Consider the following 22,417-nt stretch of genomic DNA (forward strand, 5'->3'; position numbering starts at 1 on the left):
GCCTGTCTGCATTGCTCAGAAAACTTCATATCTGACTGCACAATTACTCCCAGGTCTTTTTCATTTTCTACCACCTTAAGTGTAGTACCACACAGTACGTTTCTCCGGGGTTACTTCTACCCATATGCAGTACTTTGCATTTGTCAAGGTTAAACTTCAGTTGCCACTTCTTAGCCCATATGCCCAAATTATCTAGATCCTGTTGCAGTAGCACACTGCCATTACTGTCATTAACAACCCTGCCAACCTTTGTATCATCTGCAAACTTCGACATTAAGCCTGATATACCTTCGTCAATATCATTGATAAATATACAAAACAACAGTGGACCTAACACCGAACCCTGTGGGACTCCACTAATAACATTAGTCCACGAAGAGCAGCACCCATTGATTACCACCCTCTGTCTTCTCCCACTTAACCATCCTTTTATCCATTGTAGCAACTTACCCTTAATACCATTCTGCTCAAATTTATTAACTATACTCCTAGCATTGGTGTACATGCAAGTATACATGCACCTGTTCCTACTCTTAGTTATCCTAACACAGCCCACGTATTTATTTGTTCCATTATGACTCCCAGCAGTCCTGGAAATTGCCATTACCTTGCTTTCCAGGCTGCTGCTCATTCTAATAGAAGCAGTGCAAGAACCACATTTGCCTCTGTCTGAAGCCACTGTTAACCTTTTAGTCTGCATATCCCCCCCCCCAAGCTAGCAGTTTTCCGACCCACCTAACACTGCCTCGATAGCATCAGAAAATATTCTTGCACCCTTTCTATTTAAGTGTACCCCATCCCTGTAGAAGCAGTCTCTCCTGTCAACAAGCACAGACCAGGCTGAAAAAAATTCTACCCCTTCAGCCATGCACAATCTCTCCAGGGGCAAATTGATCGACAAGGCTCTCATCATATACTCCCTCCTATCGTGTCTGGGCAAAATTGCAGACACTCTCACATTCAACCCTAACTCGCAACTTTTTTTCAACATTGACCTGTACTTGTTGAGTAATTCTGTAGATCTCTTACTCTTAATATCATTAGTTCCAACATGTACAACAACATCACCTTTTGTGCCCTAAAAAGATGATATCAGCTCTACACGTCATCACTTTTTCCCCTGGCAGACATACCCCGCTCCTGTTCCACCTATTATATTTCATTAACAGTAATAGCACTATAATTATAAAAGGCAGAACTGTAGTTTATGTGAAGTGTTATGTTGCATTGTAAAATGTATGACCAGAGATGAAGTGTCTTTACATATAAACGTTTTAAGGATAACACAATTTTTATATTTTACTTTTTTGTGCAAAACGTCTTATTTGATATTTATTTTAAGAAACCAGAAATTCACAATCACAACCACTTACATCTTCAGGCCTGTGTATGCTTGGAACACACCAAGGATATAGAACAGGTAAGTATATTCAATATTAGATTGCAAAAATACTCTTATGCATTTTAACAAGAATAAGGGGGCACACTTGGCTGCTCTGAACCTGTTATTTGTTGAAGCTGTTCACTACAGGGATACTGCCCAGCTTCCCAAGGATTTTCACCATTTCATGCTTTAGATAAGAAGACACATTGGCAGCATATATAAAGAAATTTAATGTGGCACTCTCAGAATTTCTCATATGGTAAGTTTAATATCATAGCACAGATTACAAAATACTAATGTTCACACACCACATTCAACTCTAACATACACAAATTATACCTTTAGCTCTATAAAAATCAACATGTAAGCATGTTGATTTTTATAGAGTAAAATCCCATTACAACAATGAATTGTTTCACTGTACCAAAATTTTGTTGTAGCGAATATTACTCAATATTATTTTAAAAGAACTATTATTATTGTAAATAATTTCTGAATATACAAAAGTGCCAATTTCACTTTATTTTACTTAAATATCAAGTTTAAATCAATATTAAACAAATAAAGCTGAAATAAAATTTCAGAATTATTTGTTTAATACATTTAATATTATTATTATATTTGTTTAATTTCATTTCAGATTATACTGAAATAAAATTTGTTTCAGTGTAATCTAATGTATATGATTTCATACTGCGCTAAAGTTGAATAAGGTTAGTTACTAATTTTAATGTTTTTTTTTTTTTTTATAAAGCGGTGTCTGCTTACAACATTACATTTCTTTAGTTTTAGTTTTGCTTTTTTAATTAATTAATTTATGTTTTCTTTATTCATTACTTTATTTATCTATTTATAACTTTCTTCTCCACCATTTATTAATAGTAGCAGTAGTAATAGTAGCAAATGATGTGGAAAGAAAAAGCAAGCTTATATAGAATCAGCCGAGCCATACCCTCCAAGAAATTATCTAGTTCTTCTCAAATTATTTCAAACAATCCACTTCCATGACAACAGATGGAAGCCTCTTCCAATAATCAACAACCCACTGGCTGAAGGCAAACTTCTGTACATCTATCCTGCAACCATCCTTCCTAATGGTGGAGTAAAGAGTAGTACATGACATCTAGTGCAGGATTTAAAAATAAATAAACTTCAATATGTTCATCCAAAAATGTAATAAACATAGAGGGAGAAACATAGAATTGTTTTAAACATCTTTAAATACTTGCATTTTTTTTTTTTTCCCCCTTTAAATAAATACTACTGGTCTTTCTTTATTTTCTCTTTGGTCATATTTCCAATATGGAGTACATTCAACACAACACTCCAAAGAATGAGTTTAAACTGACAAAGACCAACTCATGGAACCAAATCACATAAATCAAATATATCTTATGCATAGGTGGGCTATGAAAATAATTTGCCATACTGATTTTCTGCAAGAAATATTTCCTTCGCACAAGAATTACAAAGTAATATTAAGGAAAGTTGTCTGGGACCCAAAATAATTTTGTTAAAATGTTTGTTAAAAGCAGTATTCATTCTAATGGGATTTTACTGTGTGTGGGGGGAGTTGCATATAATGTGTATAGTCCATATGTAATGTCCATATATTTAAAAGAAAAGCTGTACACACATATATTAACCCCCCCCCCCCAAAAAAAAAACATTCAGTGAAATCTGCATACCATCAATCTAGAAAAATAAAGAGTCAGAAACCATAATACATAAGTTGTTTGGTTAAATTTTTATAACCTTCAAAGTGTCAGAATTGATGGTATGCAGATTAATAAACTGTGCTATTAAGTATGGAAGACTATTTAATTTTAGTTATATAAATATTTCAATAACTGGTAAGGTCACTAAATTAGAGCAGGAAAACCTGTATAAAACATATAACTATCAGTTAACAATATTAAAAATTATTATAACTGCAAAGTCTCCTAAATTAAACGTTTAAGCTTCAATGAGGCAAAGTGTCTGTAACCATTGCTGAACATTTACACATTATTACAAAGGAGCTTCTGTATATGAATCACTTATGTTTTCTTTATCTCCCTAGGTTAATAGTAAGAGAATACAGCTCACAGCTGGTATCTGAAATATATTGAAAATACATATTTACCAGCTTCATCTTAAATGATCATGACTCTTTTATTCTTTTTCTTTTTTTATACTAAAAAAAGCTAATTTTTATCAGTGCTACAGAAAAGAGAGTACAACTGCCAATACGGCCAAGTTCCGATAATATTGGCTCATTGATAACAAAGTTCTAATTCGAAAAGCTGCTTAACACATCCTGAGAATAGGTTCCTGTTTATACCCAAAAGGACTACCACTAGACCAGAGGAATTTACAATTGGTAATATTAACAGTGAATACAATCGTTAATCATATTTAGCCTTGAACCACACCTTGTATAATATTCATGGTCCACTCAAACACATGTGCATTACTGCACTCTTACACTTGATCATTCAGTTACATAGGACCAATATTTAGGATAAGTTAGAAATGGTATTACATACTTAATGCTAATTATTAAAAATAATTGGATGTGGATATTAAATTTGATTTGACTGGATTGGATTTTTAATGGCACATCGGCAGCTAAGGCCATAATGTACCAAGTTGATATTGAATATGCTAAAAATTATAAACAACCTAAAAACAGCCTGCCATATCAATAAATATATATAAAAATTGAAGGGTATTATTATCTATAAAGACAAGTAAAGAATAATGATAATGATGTATATGGTAAATAATGAAAAAGCCTTTATATAAGTTTACAGGAAGTAAAAAATGAAAAATTTCTGACAAGTTGTCTTTGTCAGACAAAATCTGACTGAGTGTACAAGGCTCAGCCAGAAAAAAAAAAAGCATTAAAACAAACTGCATGCATTGATAAAATTAGTCCACTCAATAAAGACGTTTTATTGGTGTTATACTACTCATACATACGAAGGTCATCACTACTCAGTAGAAATGAATGTATAAGATGACTACATCCTATGCAGAGCTAAGATAACACAATTTCCTCTTTACAATTCTACACAGACTAGACCCCCCCCCACGTGTTCAATTACAGGCTTAATCTTGTATAATTTGTTTGCAATCTACCCAGGTCATGAATGTTGAGAGTGGGAGACAAGTTTCTTTTATATTACTTGCTAGTAGTCTGTATAGGGGACTAAAAGGCAAGGGTTATTCAGGGTTACTAAATTATTTTCTATAAGTAGCTTATCGAACTAGTCAAGCTCCGTGGTTTATTTTGAATTTAGATAGTGGGATTTGGAAAGTAATTAATACTTCGTGTCCATAGATTTAGCGTTCATAACTTGCTGCCATTGTTATACGATACAACATATATCCCGAACTAGACAGAGTAAGGTTTAACGGATGTAAAATTTACTAATCTTATTAAATTTTATTGTCAATTAAATTGTACTTTTTTAACTAAATACATATAACGACCTAGTTTTTACAAACATAACATTATAAATTAATACATATAACTTGACAAGATATAAGAAAGTCATAACGTAACTCGGACATAACATTTGATACTGAAATACAGGGGCTTAGAGGTAAACAGGCATTGTGTGTGTGTGTGTGTGTTATCAGACACTCAGTCTAAAACACTGATGGATCCAATATCTTTCTATTTCAGAAAATTTAGGAGAAGTTTGGTTGGCCTGCCTCCCTAAAATCCACTCATGCACACCTTCTCGATGGTAAGCCCTATTGGTGGCAACAAATGTGTAGAGTGGCTCTCTTCAACACATATGGTCAGCATGAAGAGGAAAAGACCAAACCCCTCTAGCACATGACAGCACGACGAAACAAATGGCCTTCAGTCCCCAGCAGCTTTCACTCCCCTTCTTACAGCAGCGAGAGGATCAGAGTGGAAGCAGAGGGTGCTATGAATCTCTGGGTATGACCAGGCTGCTATGCACAGAAACTGAACTTGGCCTGTTACAACGTAAAACCGCTCATCAGTGAAGATAGGATATTAGAACTGGAAAAGGAATTAGAAAATGTGAATTGGAATATCATCGGTTTGGGTGAAACAAGAAGAAGAAATGAATCACTTATAAGTTTATCAAGTGGAAATCTGCTGTACACCAATGGAAACAGTGAAAGGAGCGAAGGTGGAGTTGGCTTTCTGGTCCAGAAAGATATAAAAAACAACATTTTGGAATTCAAAAGTACATCACCAAGAGTGTCAAGACTACTACTCAGGATTTCTAAGAGGTACAAGGTAAAGGTTATAATGATTTATGCACCAACATCAAGCCATGATGATGAAGAGGTTGAAGAAATGTACACCAAAATTGAGAATCTTCTAGATGAGCAGAAAACCCAACACACTATCATTATGGGGAACTTCAATGCTAAGGTTGGAAAGAGACAAAACAGCACAGAAAGCGGAACTATAGGAAATTTTGGAATTGGTGAAAGAAATGAAAGAGATGAAAGACTTGTGGAATTTGCAGAATCTCGAGGATTGTCAGTAATGAACACTTTTTTCAAGAAAAGGGTGAACAGAAAGTGAACATGGAAGAGACCAAATGGATTAACAACTAATGAAATCGACTTCATCCTCACTAACAGAAGATATATAGTGAATGATGTTACCATCCTGAACAAGGTTATCATCCTGAACAAGTTATCACAGAATTGTAGATGCACATTGATATTTATGTAAGAAAAGAAAGGAAAAAACTGACTAGAGCAAGTAATACGAAAGTCTTTGAGATAACAGAAGAGGAGAAAAAGCATTATGTACTGGAACTTAAGAACAAGTTTGAGCTTCTGCAGATGGCTCAGGACCAAGATATCGACTAGGAATATCGCAACTTTTTGAAAGTGAAAGAAACCCAAGAAACTACTGGTAATAAAGAAATCCAAAGAAGAAAAAATTAGTCAAGAAACACTTGTCATGATGAACAGACGACAACAAATGAAGAGCAAGATAAACACTGACAAGGAGAAAATTGAGTATACTGGGTTATGCAAAGCCATTAGAAAAAGACTCAAAGATGACATAAGAAGATTTAACACAAGAAAAGTAGAAAAAGCATTAAGGGAAAACAAAGGACTTAAATCAGCACCCAGGAATGATGCCAGCAGTTGGGAAGATGGATCACAAATTATTAACACATACGACATAACCAATATCTTTCCTGATGAGGAAGAACATGTCTTGAAGAAAATAAAGAATTAGAAAGCCCCAGGGAAGATGAAGTTACTGTAGAGTTGTTTAAAATTGGGAAGAAGAGACATGACACAAAAACTGGCAAGACTCTTCACAAAATGCATTAGAAAAGGTGTGAGGCCTAAGGAGTGGAATAATGCAATCATAGTTTTGCTGCATAAGAAAGAAGATAAATCAGAAATTGTAAATTATAGACCAATTAGCTTGTTATCCCACATCGACAAGTTTTCACAAGGGTGATTACTTACAGATTAGAAAGAATACTTGATGAGAATCAACCGAAAGAGCAAGCTACCTTTAGGACAGGATTCTCAACTATGGATCACCTTCATGAATATCACAGCTAATGGAGAAAGCAAATGGATATAAAACACCATTATGCCTGGCATTTGGAGATTGTGAAAAGGCATTTGACTCCATCCAGCATAAGGCAATGTTGCGGGTACTGACAAGGCATAGATACTCCATATATTATGATTTTCAAGAAAATATATGAGAATGCTACCTCCTTTATTTGACTAACAAAGGCAGTAGCAAATTTAAAATTGAGAAAGGAGTTCAACAAGGAGATACAATATCTCCGAAGTTTATTGCTGCCCTTGAGGAAGCTTTCAGAAGATTAGACTGGTCACAGAAAGGAGTCAATGTGAATGGAGAGTACCTAAACCATTTGCAGATGACATCATGGTCATAAGCCACGATCCCAAAGAATTCAAGGAAAATCTTAATCAGTTATGAAGAGTTAGTAAGGGTTTTGGAGTAAAGATGAATACGGCTAAAACAAAAGTAATGATGAACAAGTATGCCACGGAAAGGGAAATAATGATTGAAGGAGCAGTAATTGAAAAGGTTGGAGTCATATACTTATCTGGGACAATTCATTAGTCTTAATAATCATAAATGCTGGAAGTCAAGAGAAGAATAAATTTTGGATTGATAGCATTCAGGAAATATAGTCACATACTGAGGAGCAATATCCCAATTTGTCTGAAACGTAAAATAATGAACCAGTGTATACTCCCCACTATGACTTATGGAAGTGAAACTTGGGAACTCACCAAAAGAATGGAAGAGAAGCTGAGAACTACATAGTGAAGAATGGAATGAATTATATTGGAATCAGACTGTTGGATAAGAAGGGAAACACATGGATTAAGCAGCAAACTCAAGTAAAGGACATTCTTATAAAAACTAAAGAACTAAAATGGTCTTGGGCGGGACACATAGCTCGAAGACATGATGACAGACAGACAAAGAAAATAACAGAATGGTACCCAAGAGGAGCTAGAAGAAAACCTGGACGACAATGATGGAGATGGACAGATGAAATTCATGAGTTTGTGGGTGGCTATTGGATGGCCATTGCACAAAACAGAAGTAACTGGACGGTTGATGGAGAGGCCTTCATCCTGCAGTGGATTTAAAATGGCTGATGATGCTGACAGAAATACATATATATATAGTGTTACAACTGCATTGGGATATAAGTTTAGGGTTATATTTTGTATTGGAATTTTATTTGAAATTGAATAGAAATCATGACTCAGACCACAGCAGCAAAGGAAAAGGCTCAAACTAATGGGTTGCTGTGGCTCGGGAGACCTGGGGGGGGGGGGGGGCAGTTGTCCTCTGAATTTTGAAAGTTTGCCTTTTGAAATGAATTGCTTTTCTGATGTTTGTGGGGCAATCAGGAAGAGGACATGATATTGCCTAGGGGAATGTCTTGGTGTGTGCGCGTGATGTAAGGAGTGTGAGGAAATCAGGCCAAACCAACTGAACGCTGTTATGGGCCTATATTAGAGCTTGAAGGACAGGGTGGGTGCCCTCGAAGGATTTAAATTGGGAGGCCCATCAAGCTCTCAGCTGCCCAATCAATGCCAGAGATAGCACTTGAACATCACGCAACATAGCGGCAACTCCCAAGGCAGAATGAGCTGTTCCCCATGGAACTAGTTGTTGGCGGTGTTTATTGTCAGGGAAAAACATATTGTGCAAAAAGGATAGGTGGAACAGAACCAGGGTATGTCTGCCAGGGGCAAAGGTTTATGACATAGAGCAGATATCATCTTTTAAGGGCACAAAAGGTGATATTGTTGTACACTTTGGCACTAATCATATAAAGAGTAGAAGACCGGCTGAATTACTTAAGTACAGGTCAACGTTGAAAAAAAGCTCCGAGTTAGGACTGAATTTGAAAGTATCTGCAATTCTGACCAGACACGATAGGAGGGAGTATATGATGATGGCCGTGTCAAATAATTTGGCCCTGGAGAGATTGTGCAAGACTCAAGAGGTAGAATTTTTCTCAGCTTAGTCTGTGCTTGTTAACAGGAGAGACGCTTCTACAGAAATGGGATACACTTAAATAGAAAGAACGCAAGAATATTAGCTGATGCTATCAAGGCAGAGTTAGGTGGGTCGGAAAACTGCTAGCTTGGAGGGATACATGGACTAATAGATTAATAGTAGCCACTGGCAGAGGTGAAAGTGATTCTTGCACTGCTTCTATTGAAATGAGCAGCAGCCTGGAAAACAAGGTGCAGGGGATTCTAGAGACTGCTGGGAGTCATTGCGGAACAAGTATTGTTGTTGTTTTTTGGTTTTTAGGAGCATTAGCAACTAAGGCCATATTGGTCCGGGATATGCGGTGGTCGTTCCTTGTCTTTCCGCATCCTCCGTATTTGGTGGTGATGGGGTCGAACCCCGGTCTCCGCGGAACAAGTAAATACACAGGCTGGGTTAGGGTAGTTAAGAATAGAAACAGATGCATGTATACTTCTGTGTACACCAATACTAGGAGTTTGGTAAATAAATTTGATGAATTTGAGGTGTTCGTCAAAACTTCAAAGGCAGATATTGTTTGGATAACAGAGACTTGGTGTCACACAGATATAAGAAATGCAGAACTGGAATTTGGGGGTGTATAATGCATACAGAAGGATAGACAGGATAAGCAGGGAGGAGGTTATGCTATTAGTTAAGAAACACATAAAACCCAAGTCAAGCACTGTCCAGCCAGTCGACATGGCTGGACAATGCACTGTCGAGTTAGTTTGGTGTGACATAAGCACTGGGAAAGCAAAATTGAGAGTAGGAATGTGTTATAATGACCCTGATGAGTATAATAAACAACTGTACAGAGAAATAGAGTGGGCCAGTAAATCAGAGTACCTTATAATGGGGGATTTTAATTTCCCAGATATTGACTGGAATTTGTGTGTTGGTCACATGCACTAGCAAGGCTTTGGTTGATTTATTGGATGATTGTTTTCTACAGCATGTTCGGGAGGCAACTAGAGGGAGTAATACTCTTATCTGGTTATCAGTAGTGATTCTTAATGCATTAAGAATCTGCATATAAAGGAACCACCAGGTGGGAGTGATCACAGTGTGCCGAAGAGGGATTTACTCAAAGAGGCAACTACCATCAGGGGTTAAGGGAACAGTTTTTGCTTTCGTAAAGGTGGTCTGAGAGAGTATTTAAATTCTATACGGTGGGACCAACTGATGATGTTACCAACAACAAATGCAAAATGGGAAGCATTCATAGAATTAATCTTGAAAGCTACTAGGCTTTTCATACCAGCTAAGAAATATTGTTCAAGATTTAGGCCTAAATGGGTGTCAGATGAACTAATTAGACATGGCAGAGAAGAAAAATGCATGGGATACATACAAATTAACAGTGACACGGAAGCCTATGATATATATAAGCTGGTCTGTAACCAAGTCACAAAGGAGGTTAGACAGGCAAAGGCACATTATGAAAAATCTTTGGTAAAGGAGGCAAAGAAAAACAGCAAAGAGTTCTTTACTTACGTAAACTCTAGAAGGAAGGGGATGAATAAGATTCGTCCACTTGATATCAATGGTTCAATTGTTGATGATACTGCTCAGGTAGCTAACAAACTAAATGAATATTTTGCATCTACATTCACACATGAGGAGTTATTCAGGGAGGGGAATGCCAGAGGTGTATTAAACTGGCAGTAAGCCAGCTAATATTAATAACTGAGAGTAAAGTGGAGGAGAAATTGTTGAAGATAAACATAAGAAAGGCACCTGGGGTGGATGGAATCTATCCAGTTATATTAAAGGAGGCAGCAAAGGAAGTAAGCAAACCCTTAGCCATAATTATGAGAGCTTCCTTGGACTCAGGGGTGGTATCAGTGGACTGGAGATGTGCAAATGTGACCCCAATCTACAAAGGAGGATCAAAGGGTTGAGACAGGTAAATACAGACCTATTAGTTTAACTTCTGTTCCAGGGAAATTAATGGTGGCACTGGTTAAAGAATCGCTACAGGATCATCTAGACAAGACTTCAGTTATAGCTTGGACACAGCGTGAGTTTGTTAAGGGGAAGTTTTGTCTGACCAATTTGATTGGATACTATGATGTTGGCACAAAGGAACTGGATGCAAAGAATAATTTTGCATCCAGTTTATTTAGCATATATTTGGATCTTAGAAAGGCTTTTGATACTGTTGCACATGGAAGACTGCTGCACAAATTGGAGCAGTGTGGCACTGGAGGCAAATTGCTGCTATGGATAAAGGGATGGTTGAGTGAGAGAAGACAGAGAGTGGTAATCAATGGACACTGCTCTTTGTGGACTAATGTTATTAGTGGAGTCCTCCAGGGCTCAGTGTTGTGTGCATTGTTGTTTTCTGTATTTATTAATGATATCGATGATAGTATACCAGGCTTAGTGTCCAAGTTTGCAGACGATATGAAGGTCGGCAGGATTATTAATCACACTAATGACAGTACATTGCTGTAACAGGATCTGGAAAAGTTGAGCAGGTGGGCTGAGAGGTCGCAACTGAAGTTTAACATTGACAAATGCAAAGTACTGCATATGGGAAGCAGTAATCCCAGAGTAACATATCAACCTCTTTCGTACAACACTGACAGTTTTAGAGAATGAAAAGGACTTGAGAGTAATTGTGCAGATAGAGTAATTGTGCAGATAGATATTAAGTTTTCTGACAGTGCAGACAGCCTGCAAGAGTAGCTCATGGTGTCTTGTTAATGATATACAGGAATTTTTCTAGCAGGGATAAGTAGGTTATTATTCCCTTGTATAAGGCAATGGTCAGGACACACCTTGAGTACTGTATACAGGTCTGGAGGCCTCATTTTATGAAGGATGTAGAGCTGTTGGAACGAGTACAGAGAAGGGAAACAAGATTAGTGAATGGAACGAAGCTTGCTCTTATGAAGAAGTTTTGCAAATTACAGTGTCTGGAGACTAGGCACCTGTGAGGTGATCTGACTGAGGTGTTTAAAGCCTGAATGGGTTGAGCATGCTTAATACTGATGGGATTCTTTCTCTTGCTCAGAATAATCGCCTGAGAGAGCATAAATTCAAATTGAGGAAAGAGAGTTGCAGGATAGATCTGTGGAAGTTTGCCTTTAGCCAGCAGGTGGTTGATTGCTAGAACAAACTTCCATTTGTCGTTGTACAAGTTGATAGCTTAAACAGATTCAAGGCAGAATTAGACAAAAATTTGGAGCAGGTGGATGGGTGAATGAGAAGGGTTTTGTTTGGCTGATGCTATATAAGCTTGCTTTCTTGCATCATGTTCCAATGCTAATGGTAATGTTACAGCTGATTTACCTGCAGTGTCAGCCAAATCATTTCCCATGTTGCCAATGAGAATGGGGATTCAGCAGAAGCAACCATCAAAATCGGATTTTAAAAGATAATGTGGCTGCTGCTGAGCCTGGTCAGAGGACTTTACAACCTGAATCTGTACAGAACTGAATGAAGATTGTACCTCATTGCTGATAAGGCCTACAGTGAACTCAGAGAATGAGTATATAAAATATGGTTTTGGTGGTGGAGTTTGTGTGTGATTCAAGGCTAGCTCAATTGCTTGTAACTCAGTGAATATGCTGCATTCGGGGAAGGGGGAATCTTCTCAGATATCAGTGTCTGAGAAAACAGCTACAGATCCCACAGACATTTACTTAGAACCATCTGTGTAGACTGGCAAGAAGTTAGAATGTTCCCCTAGTTGTTAAGAGCAAAGATGCAGGCTGGATCACTAGCATGCCAGGGTGAAGGGCCTTTGTGATGCGACAACTTTGCCTACTGTGATATCTAAAGCTCTAAGTAACCTCCCTTGGATACAAATACTGAATAGACAGTTGTCATCCAGCAAGTACTATGCAGATTTTCTCAGGGCAGCTATAAACCAGGTGTCCACATTGTATAGTCTGGCAGGGATTTCAATATGAAAGCATACTGTAGAGACAGCTGTTTCCAAAGAAGTGATAGTGATGTTTCATTTGCTTCGATATATAGATTCTGGACATGGGAAGTTAAAATGCTCATGTAGCAATATGTTTTCTGATGGTGGATAGGATACAACCATCAGAGTACGCTGTGTCTAGCAGATGCGAATAGCTGGGACCTGAAAATTTAATTTAGATCGCACATGTGCACAACAGAGATGTAATAAAATGCATCAGCCAGCATCCCAAGAAATAGAGGAGATTGCAAGTAGGATATTGAAATCTCTTTTGCACTTTGCATGTGGTTGACACATTATAGAAAGGCCAACTTCCTATCAAATAGAAGCCCCAAAAATCCAATCTCAGTAATACTGGAACAGCATTTTACTGAAGCCTTAATTCAGGCTCGGGGTGAAAAATGGATGCAAATGGTCTTTTTGTGGCTAAAACATGAAGTCATTAACCAGAAATTCAAGTGATCTCCTGGGTAATGGCATGTTACAGTTGTCTCTTGATCCCTCCCGTTACAGGACTCAAAGTATGCTGAAATCACCAACACAGAGTGCACTGTTTACAGTTGGAAAAGTTGTTCTGTAATGGAATTCACTTTGATGTAAAAAAAATTTAACACTTAAAGCTAATCTCTCCTCTTAGAATTGTTATGGGCCTTTATAAGAGATTGAAGAAAGGGTGGATGCCCTCAAAGGGATTTAAACTGGGGCCCATCAAGCTCTTGGCTGCCCGCATCAACACCACACCTTGCACTTGATCATCAGGCAACACAACTGCAACCCCTAAGGCAGAATGCACTGGTCCCATGGGAGCTAGTTGTCAATGACTCTATTGTCAGAAAAACGGGAAATATATTGTGCAAAAAGGATAGGTGGAACAGAACCAGGGTACGTCTACCGGGGTCAAAAGTTGATGACATTGTAGAACAGATATCATCTTTTAAGGGCACAAAAGGTAATACTGTTGTACACGTTGGCATTAATGATATTAAGAGATCTGCAAACTTAACAAGCATTGGGCAATGTTGAAAAATTGTCACGAATTAGGGTTGAATTTGAAAGTGTCTGCAATTCTGCCCAGACATGATAGGAGGGAGTATATGATGAGAGCCTTGTCAATCAATTCAGCCCTGATTGTTGTTGTTATTTGGTTTTTAGGAGCATTAGCAACTAAGGCCATATTGCTCCGGGGATATGCGGTGGTCATTCCCTGACCTTTCCGCATCCTCCTTGTTTGGTGGTCACAGGCTCGAACCCTGGTTTAATCAAGAAGTGTGTGCAATGCACTGCTGCGCCTGTCCACCTGGCTACGGAGGCGCCTTCAGCCCTGGAGTGATTATGCAAGGCTTGTGGGGTATTTTTTTCAGTGTGATCTGTGCTGGTAAACAAGAAAGACTGCTTCTACAGGGATAGGATACACTTAAACAGAAAGGGTACAAGAATATTTGCTGATGCTATCAAGGCAGTGTTAGGTGGGTTGGAAAACTGCTAGCTTGGGAGGATACACAGACTAATAGATTAATAACAGCAATAGGCAGAGAGATGAGTGATTCTTGCACTGCTTCTAGAGGAATGAGCAGCAGCCTGGAAAGCATGGTGCTGGTGATTTCAAGGACTGCTGGGAGTCAGCATGGAACAAGTAAATACATAAGCTGTGTTAAGGTAACTAAAAGTAAGAACATGTACATCAATGCTAGGAGCATAGCAAACATATTTGATGAATTTGTAGTGCTGGTCAAGACAACAAATGCGGAAACTGTTGGGATGATATTGAAGACATGGTGTCGCTCAGATATATGGGATATAGAAGTTGAATATGAGGAATACAAGGCATACAGAAAGGACAGTGTATATTGCTAAGTGGCACCAGGAGCCCACCCCAACTCCGCATTTGTATACTCTGTGTAGCAATACAAACTCTATAAAGGTCAGAAATAATGTGAGTTTTATCATTGGTTTGCATATTGTAGTGTTGGGTTAGTCTGCTGTTCCTCCAGCCATTTAGCCATGAGGGATCCCCTGGCAGGACCACACATTGCCCATCCTTACCTCAAGGACAGGCCAGGTGTAATAGGGAACAGAAAGGTCTCTGGCAGAGGTGAACCCTGGGTAATGACTGAGCTTTCCAGGGAGGACCCCAGGAGAAGGATAAAAAAATAAAAAAAAAACACACCCTCACCCTCTGATAGTGAAAAAGGGAATAGGGAGACAGGCAAGGGGGTGGAACAGATGAAGATAAAGAAGGTAGATGATAGGAAGACTTGCCACCTGAAAATAGGAAGTTAAAGGGATAGACAGGCACCCCTGTGGGTGGAGTCCATCCTCCCCGAGAGGTGCTGTTAAAAACAAAGAAAGATTTGTGGTGGTGATCCACCAGGCAAAAAGGTTGGTGGGGAAGGGAAAGAGGGATTATAGGAGCGTAAAGTCATAGGGCCAGGGTACCCTATGTGGAGAATAAGATCGAACTGCAGACATGCAGTACTTCTCTGCAAGTAATCCTCACTGGCTAGGCCAGCTGAAGCCAGTGAGTGCCAGTAGTATATCCAACACCATGCCTCAGATCAGGGGGCATGATGTCAGTAAGGTGGGGGGGGTTCTTGATAGGTTTCCCTGACTGTAGTCAAATTAGGAAGGCTTAGAATACACACGCTTTACATGCACTCAGCCCACTACATAGCTGTCATACTTACATTTACAGAATCACACTTTTTTTTTTTTTTTTTTGTATTTAGGGGCAGACTGGTAACAGCACATAACACTCTCTCAGACATTCGTCATTCTTACATTCATCATTATACAAACCAGTGTTGAATCCAGGGGGGGTGACCGAGAGTGAGTTTCAAACCCAGTGGAATAAAATTCCCTTACAGAGAAAAATAGTAATTTTTATTTCAATATTTTTTGTTTAACTTTAATTGAAATTTTCTTCTTACTTTAGGGGCCATATTATTTTTATTTTTTTTTTTTTTTTGGTAGTTGTTGGCGAATCGGCTTCTGTGGCCATAATGCACCTCCCAAGGTTTTTGCAGTACTTTGATCGAAGCCCGAGGCGGGATTCGAACCCGCGACCTTTGGGTTGCTAGGCAGGCACTTTACCCACCCGGCTAGCCCGGTCGGCGCCATATTATCAGTTTACACAATGTTGTAATTATAAAACACAAATTCAATAAATTTATATCAAATAAACACAACACAAAAATTCACATCAACTAAGTGTGGCACTCATTAGGTGGTACATAGCGAAAATAAATCACTAAAATTCAAAAGACACGAAAATTTCAAAATAATTAAATCAGCAATATTTCTAACTGCACAAATTGTAACTAAAAGCCACTATTTCAAATGTTGCCATTTTCATTTTATGGTTTTCACATTCCCTTTATTTTCACACAAACCATCTCTTGATAACATTTCACACAAATGGTCTACTTGCGACTAATTCTTTGTTTGTATATCGTAAACAATAGAACAACTGGATCGCAGGCCATGAATAGGTTCACCTGAATTGGTTCCTCAGTGATGTTCCTCATTGGTTCCTCAGAATATTGTAATTAGAGAGTGTCCCGTGGCTTTCGGGGGAAGGGCTAAACAATGTCTAGGCAAAGAGAGGAGTCTACTGCAGCTACTATTCAATCATCTGCAGTTTCGCTTTATGGTTTTCACATTCCCTTTATTTGTTTTTTTCACAGCAAGAGCCTACTTGTGGCTAATTCTTCCATTGAATACTGCAAACAAGACGACTTGGTCACAGCCAATACACAATACATTTTATAATCTTTTTATTATATATGTATCTGTACTGCAAGATTGCATGAAGATAAGTGTAGAAGGCCCAAATGAGTTACCAGAAATATTAATAAATGAAGTGATTGATAATACTTGCACATTTGATTATAATTTGTATGATTTTTTTGCAAATTTTAATTTGTGATTTTCATATTATTAAACTGTGATTATTGGCAGTAATGTGGGTTTTGTGAACTGACTATTAGTATTTAGATGTTAAATAATAAATATCTCCTTTTTTTTCCTATTTTGTTTTCTCATATTCTCTTATTATAACATTCATAAATATACATATACATATCATAAATATACATTGTTTGTAACATACATATGTTGTAAATATTAAATAATAAAAAATATACATATTTTTTGTATTACACATATGAAATACTTGCCACCAAAAGAGCACCGTTTATCAAATTGTACTACTAGTTATTAATCTACATGGTTCATTCAATTATTTCTTCTTCGCCTTACAAAAGAACATACTGCATTTGTGACCTTTCAAAGTTTCGTGCTCATTTAATAATCTTGATATGCAGCTCCAATTTGAGAAACCATCTACAAATGATTGTTTGCTTCTTTTTTTTTTTTTTTTTTTTTTTTTTGGCATCCAGAAATAGTTTGCACATATAGCAATATACACATTTGGATGTTTCTGAGTACACTAACCATTCTCTTCTTTCTGTTCTCCCATTTTTCTTTACTCCCAACAGAAAGTTCCCAACAAAAAATGGTTTTTGTTGGGAACTTTTCTTCCTCCTACTTTGTATTCTTTTTTTCAAATTATTTATACTATCCACATTTTCAGGTTTATTTACAATATAATATTTTATCGTACCTGATGAAAGACAACTGGACCTTCAGAAGTTAGTGAATCAGTAATATCATTCTTGATCTAGCATACTTGTAAAAACTGCTTCATCTCCATTTTCTTCCTGTGCAACAGGATTCAAAGTCAAACACAGGTTTTAAAAACACAGTACACTTATCTTTTTTGCTTTTCTGCTTGTTCTTGTTTTTCTTGTTTCTTTTTCCCTTTCCTGATACATAATGGCATTTCATATTCACCTATACATGTAATCACATTGTTTAAATAACTCACAATTAACCCTTAAATGATAATTACCAAGTCGATAACTGTCATAAATCAAAATAAAATTAATATTCAAATAAAATACAAATTACGTAAGTAACAACAGTTATCAATATCAACGGTTATTTACAGCAAGTAGGAAAGTCACAGAAAGGCTGGAAGCAAGTTAACACTAAAGCACTTAACCTCAACATAAATGTAAAACAGCAGTATTGCCAACAGTGGGTTTCTGGTGAACTTGCCCCTTGTATTGAATAACTTAATGGTAGATGGCAGTGCAGGCATGAGATTGAAATCTTAAATCACCAAAAAATAATAAAAATAATAATAAATAAATAAATACATTTTTTGTGTGCTTGCTTTCTTAGAATTTGGGGACCCCTTGCTCACTAGGGCCCAACTTCTGCAACACTGTACATACTTTAAAACTCACCTCTGAACACAATGACAAACAGCAGTTCAGAAATGGAAAAATGTGTCTATCAGTACTTTTACTTCTTGCTGTTGCACAGTAAATTTAAAAATAAATATCACTAGTTTAAGTTTTATTGTTGGTTCGGAGTCTTAAAACTGAAAAAGAAATTTAACTCAATGGGAGTTATGTCAAAAAAGGAACTTCAAATTTAAAAAAAAAAAATGTACATATTAAAAAAATGTTTCTTGGTTGTTTTTGATCATGCCTTATAAACTTGCTTCATTTACCTTTCTTCCAGCTTTCAGTGTATGAAACTCCACTACTAACTCTGTCACTATCATGCTTTACTCACAGACACAATGTGATGAAAAAGAACCATCACCCATACTGGCTACTTTCTGTTCAGAAGAATCAAACTGGTATTCTGATGAACACTTTATCAAACAGCTGATCCACAAATTCTTCTAATGCCATTTTCCATATCTTTACTTCATGAATACTATCCTAATTTGATTTAAAAGGGAAAAAAATCACTTTAAATGTAATATAGGTTTTTTGATTACTTTAAAAACTTAACTATAAAGTGTATCAATTTATCTGTTAATTGATTTTCTATATTAAGAATGCTAATTCTAAATCAGTATTAAATAAAACCAATTGGTGTTAGCAACATGATGCAAGTGAGCAAAGCTTATAAAGTAACAGCCACAAAAAAAAAAAAAAAAAAAAATATATATATATATATATATATATATATGAAATATTAAAACGAAGAAGTGGAGGGGAAAAAAAAAAAAAAAAATAGGAAAACAGTACGTGTACCTGAATGCGCCAAGCAGCAAAACAGGATACATGTATATAAATAAGTGTTACAAATGAAAGTAAAATAAAATAAAAATAAATATAGATGGAGAAGTTATTAATCACAAAATGCCAGCCTAGTGGAAGAGAAAAAAAGAGAGAAAGAATGTTAAGAACCTATATAAAAAAAAAAAAAAAAAAAAAAAATCATTAAGTAGAATTAAGTCTGAATTAATGCCGAATTAACAGGCTAATCATATGTACAAAAGCTGAAAGAAAAAGAGGGGAGGGTAATAGAGATAAAAATTATAAAATTCAAAAATAAAAATTAAAGAATTAAAAATTTAAAAAATTATAAAAAATTTTAAAAATTGGTACATAGATCAGGTATTTCATCAGGGGGCTACACCTGATCATGTACCAAACACTGTGTTTCTATGCAAACTCATGATGATGGAGAAGCTATTAAAATGAAATAGATAAAAAAAAAAAAAAAAAAATTTTTAATCTCCAGAAACATGAGTAAGGTAGCCCCAACGCAGAGTATTTAGATTAATAAATTGAGTCGATAGTATGTAAGAACACAGTGTGTTTAAATCGAAAGTATGTAAATTTAAAAATAATAATAAATAACAAGGTAGCGGTATAGAAAAAGGAAGCAATGCAAGGTAAGGGAGGGAAAAGAAGTTAAAAATATAGAGGCGAAGACAGTGAGAATAAGAAAAGTGAGAATGTCCGAATCACCCTCATATTACACTAATAGTTCAACGGACGGAAAAATGAAGAGCAGAAAGTAGAAAGATGTAAAGAGAAGGAAAAGAGTTTAAAGGATACTAGGCAAGGTGTGTAAGTACCAAGCTCATAGAGAGGGTCTTGGCTTTGAGAGTGTTAGTAGAATTTGTTTTTTTTTTTTTTTTTTTTTTAGGAGCATTAGAAACTGAGGCCATATTGCTCCGGGATATGCGGTGGTCATTCCCTGACCTTTCCGCATCCTCCGTATTTGGTGGTGACGGGCTCGAACCCCGGTCTAATCAAGAAGCGTGTGCTATGCACTACTGCTTCCTTTCCACCTGGCTACGGAGGCAACTATGTTAGTAGAAGTGGAAATTAATACCGCTAGCTTGTAGTGTATATTTTGAGTGATAGATATATGAAATATGATATAAAATATGAAAAGATATTCATATATCTATCACTCAAAATATACATTACAAGCTAGCGGTATTAATTTCCACTTCTACTAATACTCTCACAGCCAAGGCCCTCTCTATGAGGTTGGGTACTTACACACCCGGCTTGCCTAGTATCCTTTAAACTCTTTTCCTTCTCTTTACATCTTTTTTCTTTCTGCTCTTCGTTTTTCCGTCCGCTGAACTATTAGTGTAATACGAGGGTGATTCGGACATTCTCACTTTTCTTATTCTCACTATCTTTGCCTCTATATTTTTAACTTCTTTTCCCTCCCTTACCTTGCATTGCTTCCTTTTTCTATACCGCTACCTTGTTATTTATTATTATTTTTTAATTTACATACTTTTGATTTAAACACACTGCGTTCTTACATACTTTCTACTCAATTTATTAATCTAAATACACTGCATTGGGGCTACCTTAGTCATGTTTCTGGAGATTAAAAAAAAATTTTTTTTTTTTTATCTATTTCATTTTAATAGCTTCTCCATCAGCATGAGTTTGCATAGGAAGACAGTGTTTGGTACATGATCGGGTGTAGCCCCGTGATGAAATACCTGATCTATGTACCAATTTTTAATTTTTTTAAATTTTTATAATTTTTTAAACTTTTAATTCTTTAATTTTATTTTTGAATTTTAATCTCCATTACCCTCCCCTCTTTTTCTTTCAGCTTTTGTACATATGATTAGCCTGTTAATTCGGCATTAATTCAGACTTAATTCTACTTAATGATTTTTTTTTTTTTTATAGGTTCTTAACATTCTTTCTCTTTTTTTTCTCTTCAACTAGGCTTGGCATTTTGTGATTAATAACTTCTCCATCTATATTTATTTTATTTTACTTTCATTTGTAACACACACACACACACACACACATATATATATATATATATATACACACACAGGGTGTTTCAAAAATACACGGCATAACTTCAGGAATGAGTTCCTCATATGTAGACAATAAAAATATTTTATATCAACATAGTTCTGGAAATGCTTGGTTTCCGAGTTTTGAAGGTCTGTCTATGACACTTAACTGTTCACATCACCTTATAGTAATTGTTCAAAATGTCCACCTTCTGCCTGAATTCGATTGCAGAGAGTTTCCACATCAGCTACCGGAGTCAAATACACCAGTGACTTTAAATGGCCCCACAAGAAGAAATCTAGTGGGTTTAAATCAGTGAGCGTGGAGGCCAGGCAGTTCTTCTACCCCTCACTTCAGAAGTCATAGATCTTGGTTGTCCTCTGTCCACAGCACGAGGTGTAAAGGTCCCTTGTTCACAAAGGCGGCGATGGATACCTTCAAACGTTTTCCTGTCTGAACATCTTCATTCTGGGAACCTTTCGTGGTACAAATGACGAGCCTCCAGAGCATTGCTGTCTGCCAAACCGTAAATAAAGTGCATATCCGCTTGCTCCTGATTTGAGTACATGGTTGGAATGGAAAATCACCAGATTCTATCAGTACCTTGTGATGAAGGAATCACCTGCGGGAGATAAGACATTCCGGTTAATAACTCGGGAACCAAGCATTTCCGGAACTACGTTGATATAAAATATTTTTATTGTCTACATATGAGGAACTCATTCCTGAAGTTATGCCGTGTATTTTTGAGACACCCTGTATACAGTGCAGACAAAAAAACTGCATCACTTGTGAATTTTGCAAAAAATGTGTTTTGCGCTGCACTGTGGGTTGCAGAAATGTTTGAAATGCATTTGTTAGATGGGATATATATCTCTATGAATTAAATCCAATAAAAAGACTCCACCTGATATACGTAATTGCCATAAATATCTTCCCAAAGGGTAAAATGCATAATTAATGGAAATGTGAGAAATCATGCAAATGGAAATCATGACAACCAAACATACATTTTATTTCATTTACGTGTACAAATTGAAATGACAAGTTACAGTAATAGTATTATGCACTATAAATCAGCAAAATAAGTCCTCAATACTTTGTTGTTCCTCCTCGAGCTGCAATTACAACCTTGCAACGATCTGGCATAGAGTTAATCAACTTCTGGATTGTATGGTTGCCCAATTTTGTGGTACCACACCCTTACAATGCTCTCCTGCAGCTGAATCTTACTTGTTGGCTTCTTCTGGGCAATTTTAGATGAAATTATGTACCAGCAATTTTCAACAGAGTTCAAGTCTAGACTGTTGCTGGACCAGTCAACACGGTAATACCAGCATTTCTGAGGTATGACTGCACCTTAAGGGAGAAAAACAAGGGAAAACATTGGTGTAAGTATG

At 36.7% G+C, this 22,417-nt stretch overlaps 1 protein-coding gene across 3 annotated transcripts in view; it reads right to left on the reverse strand.

Moving 5' to 3' along the window:
• Positions 1 to 22,417, reverse strand: part of sotv (exostosin glycosyltransferase sotv) — a 266,617-nt gene that overhangs the window by 220,410 nt on the left and 23,790 nt on the right. For 2 of the 3 annotated variants that reach the window (XM_090389104.1, XM_090389105.1), the window contains exon 2: positions 18,443 to 18,659. The gene's annotated coding sequence lies outside the window, so the exon portion shown is untranslated. The remainder of the gene's footprint in view (positions 1 to 18,442; positions 18,660 to 22,417) is intronic. The other variant, XM_090389106.1, reaches the window with a different exon arrangement.

The sequence above is a fragment of the Mastigoproctus giganteus genome, chromosome 14 (genome assembly GCF_048544385.1).
Source record: "Mastigoproctus giganteus isolate SK-2022 chromosome 14, ASM4854438v1, whole genome shotgun sequence".
NCBI lineage: Eukaryota > Metazoa > Arthropoda > Arachnida > Uropygi > Thelyphonidae > Mastigoproctus > Mastigoproctus giganteus.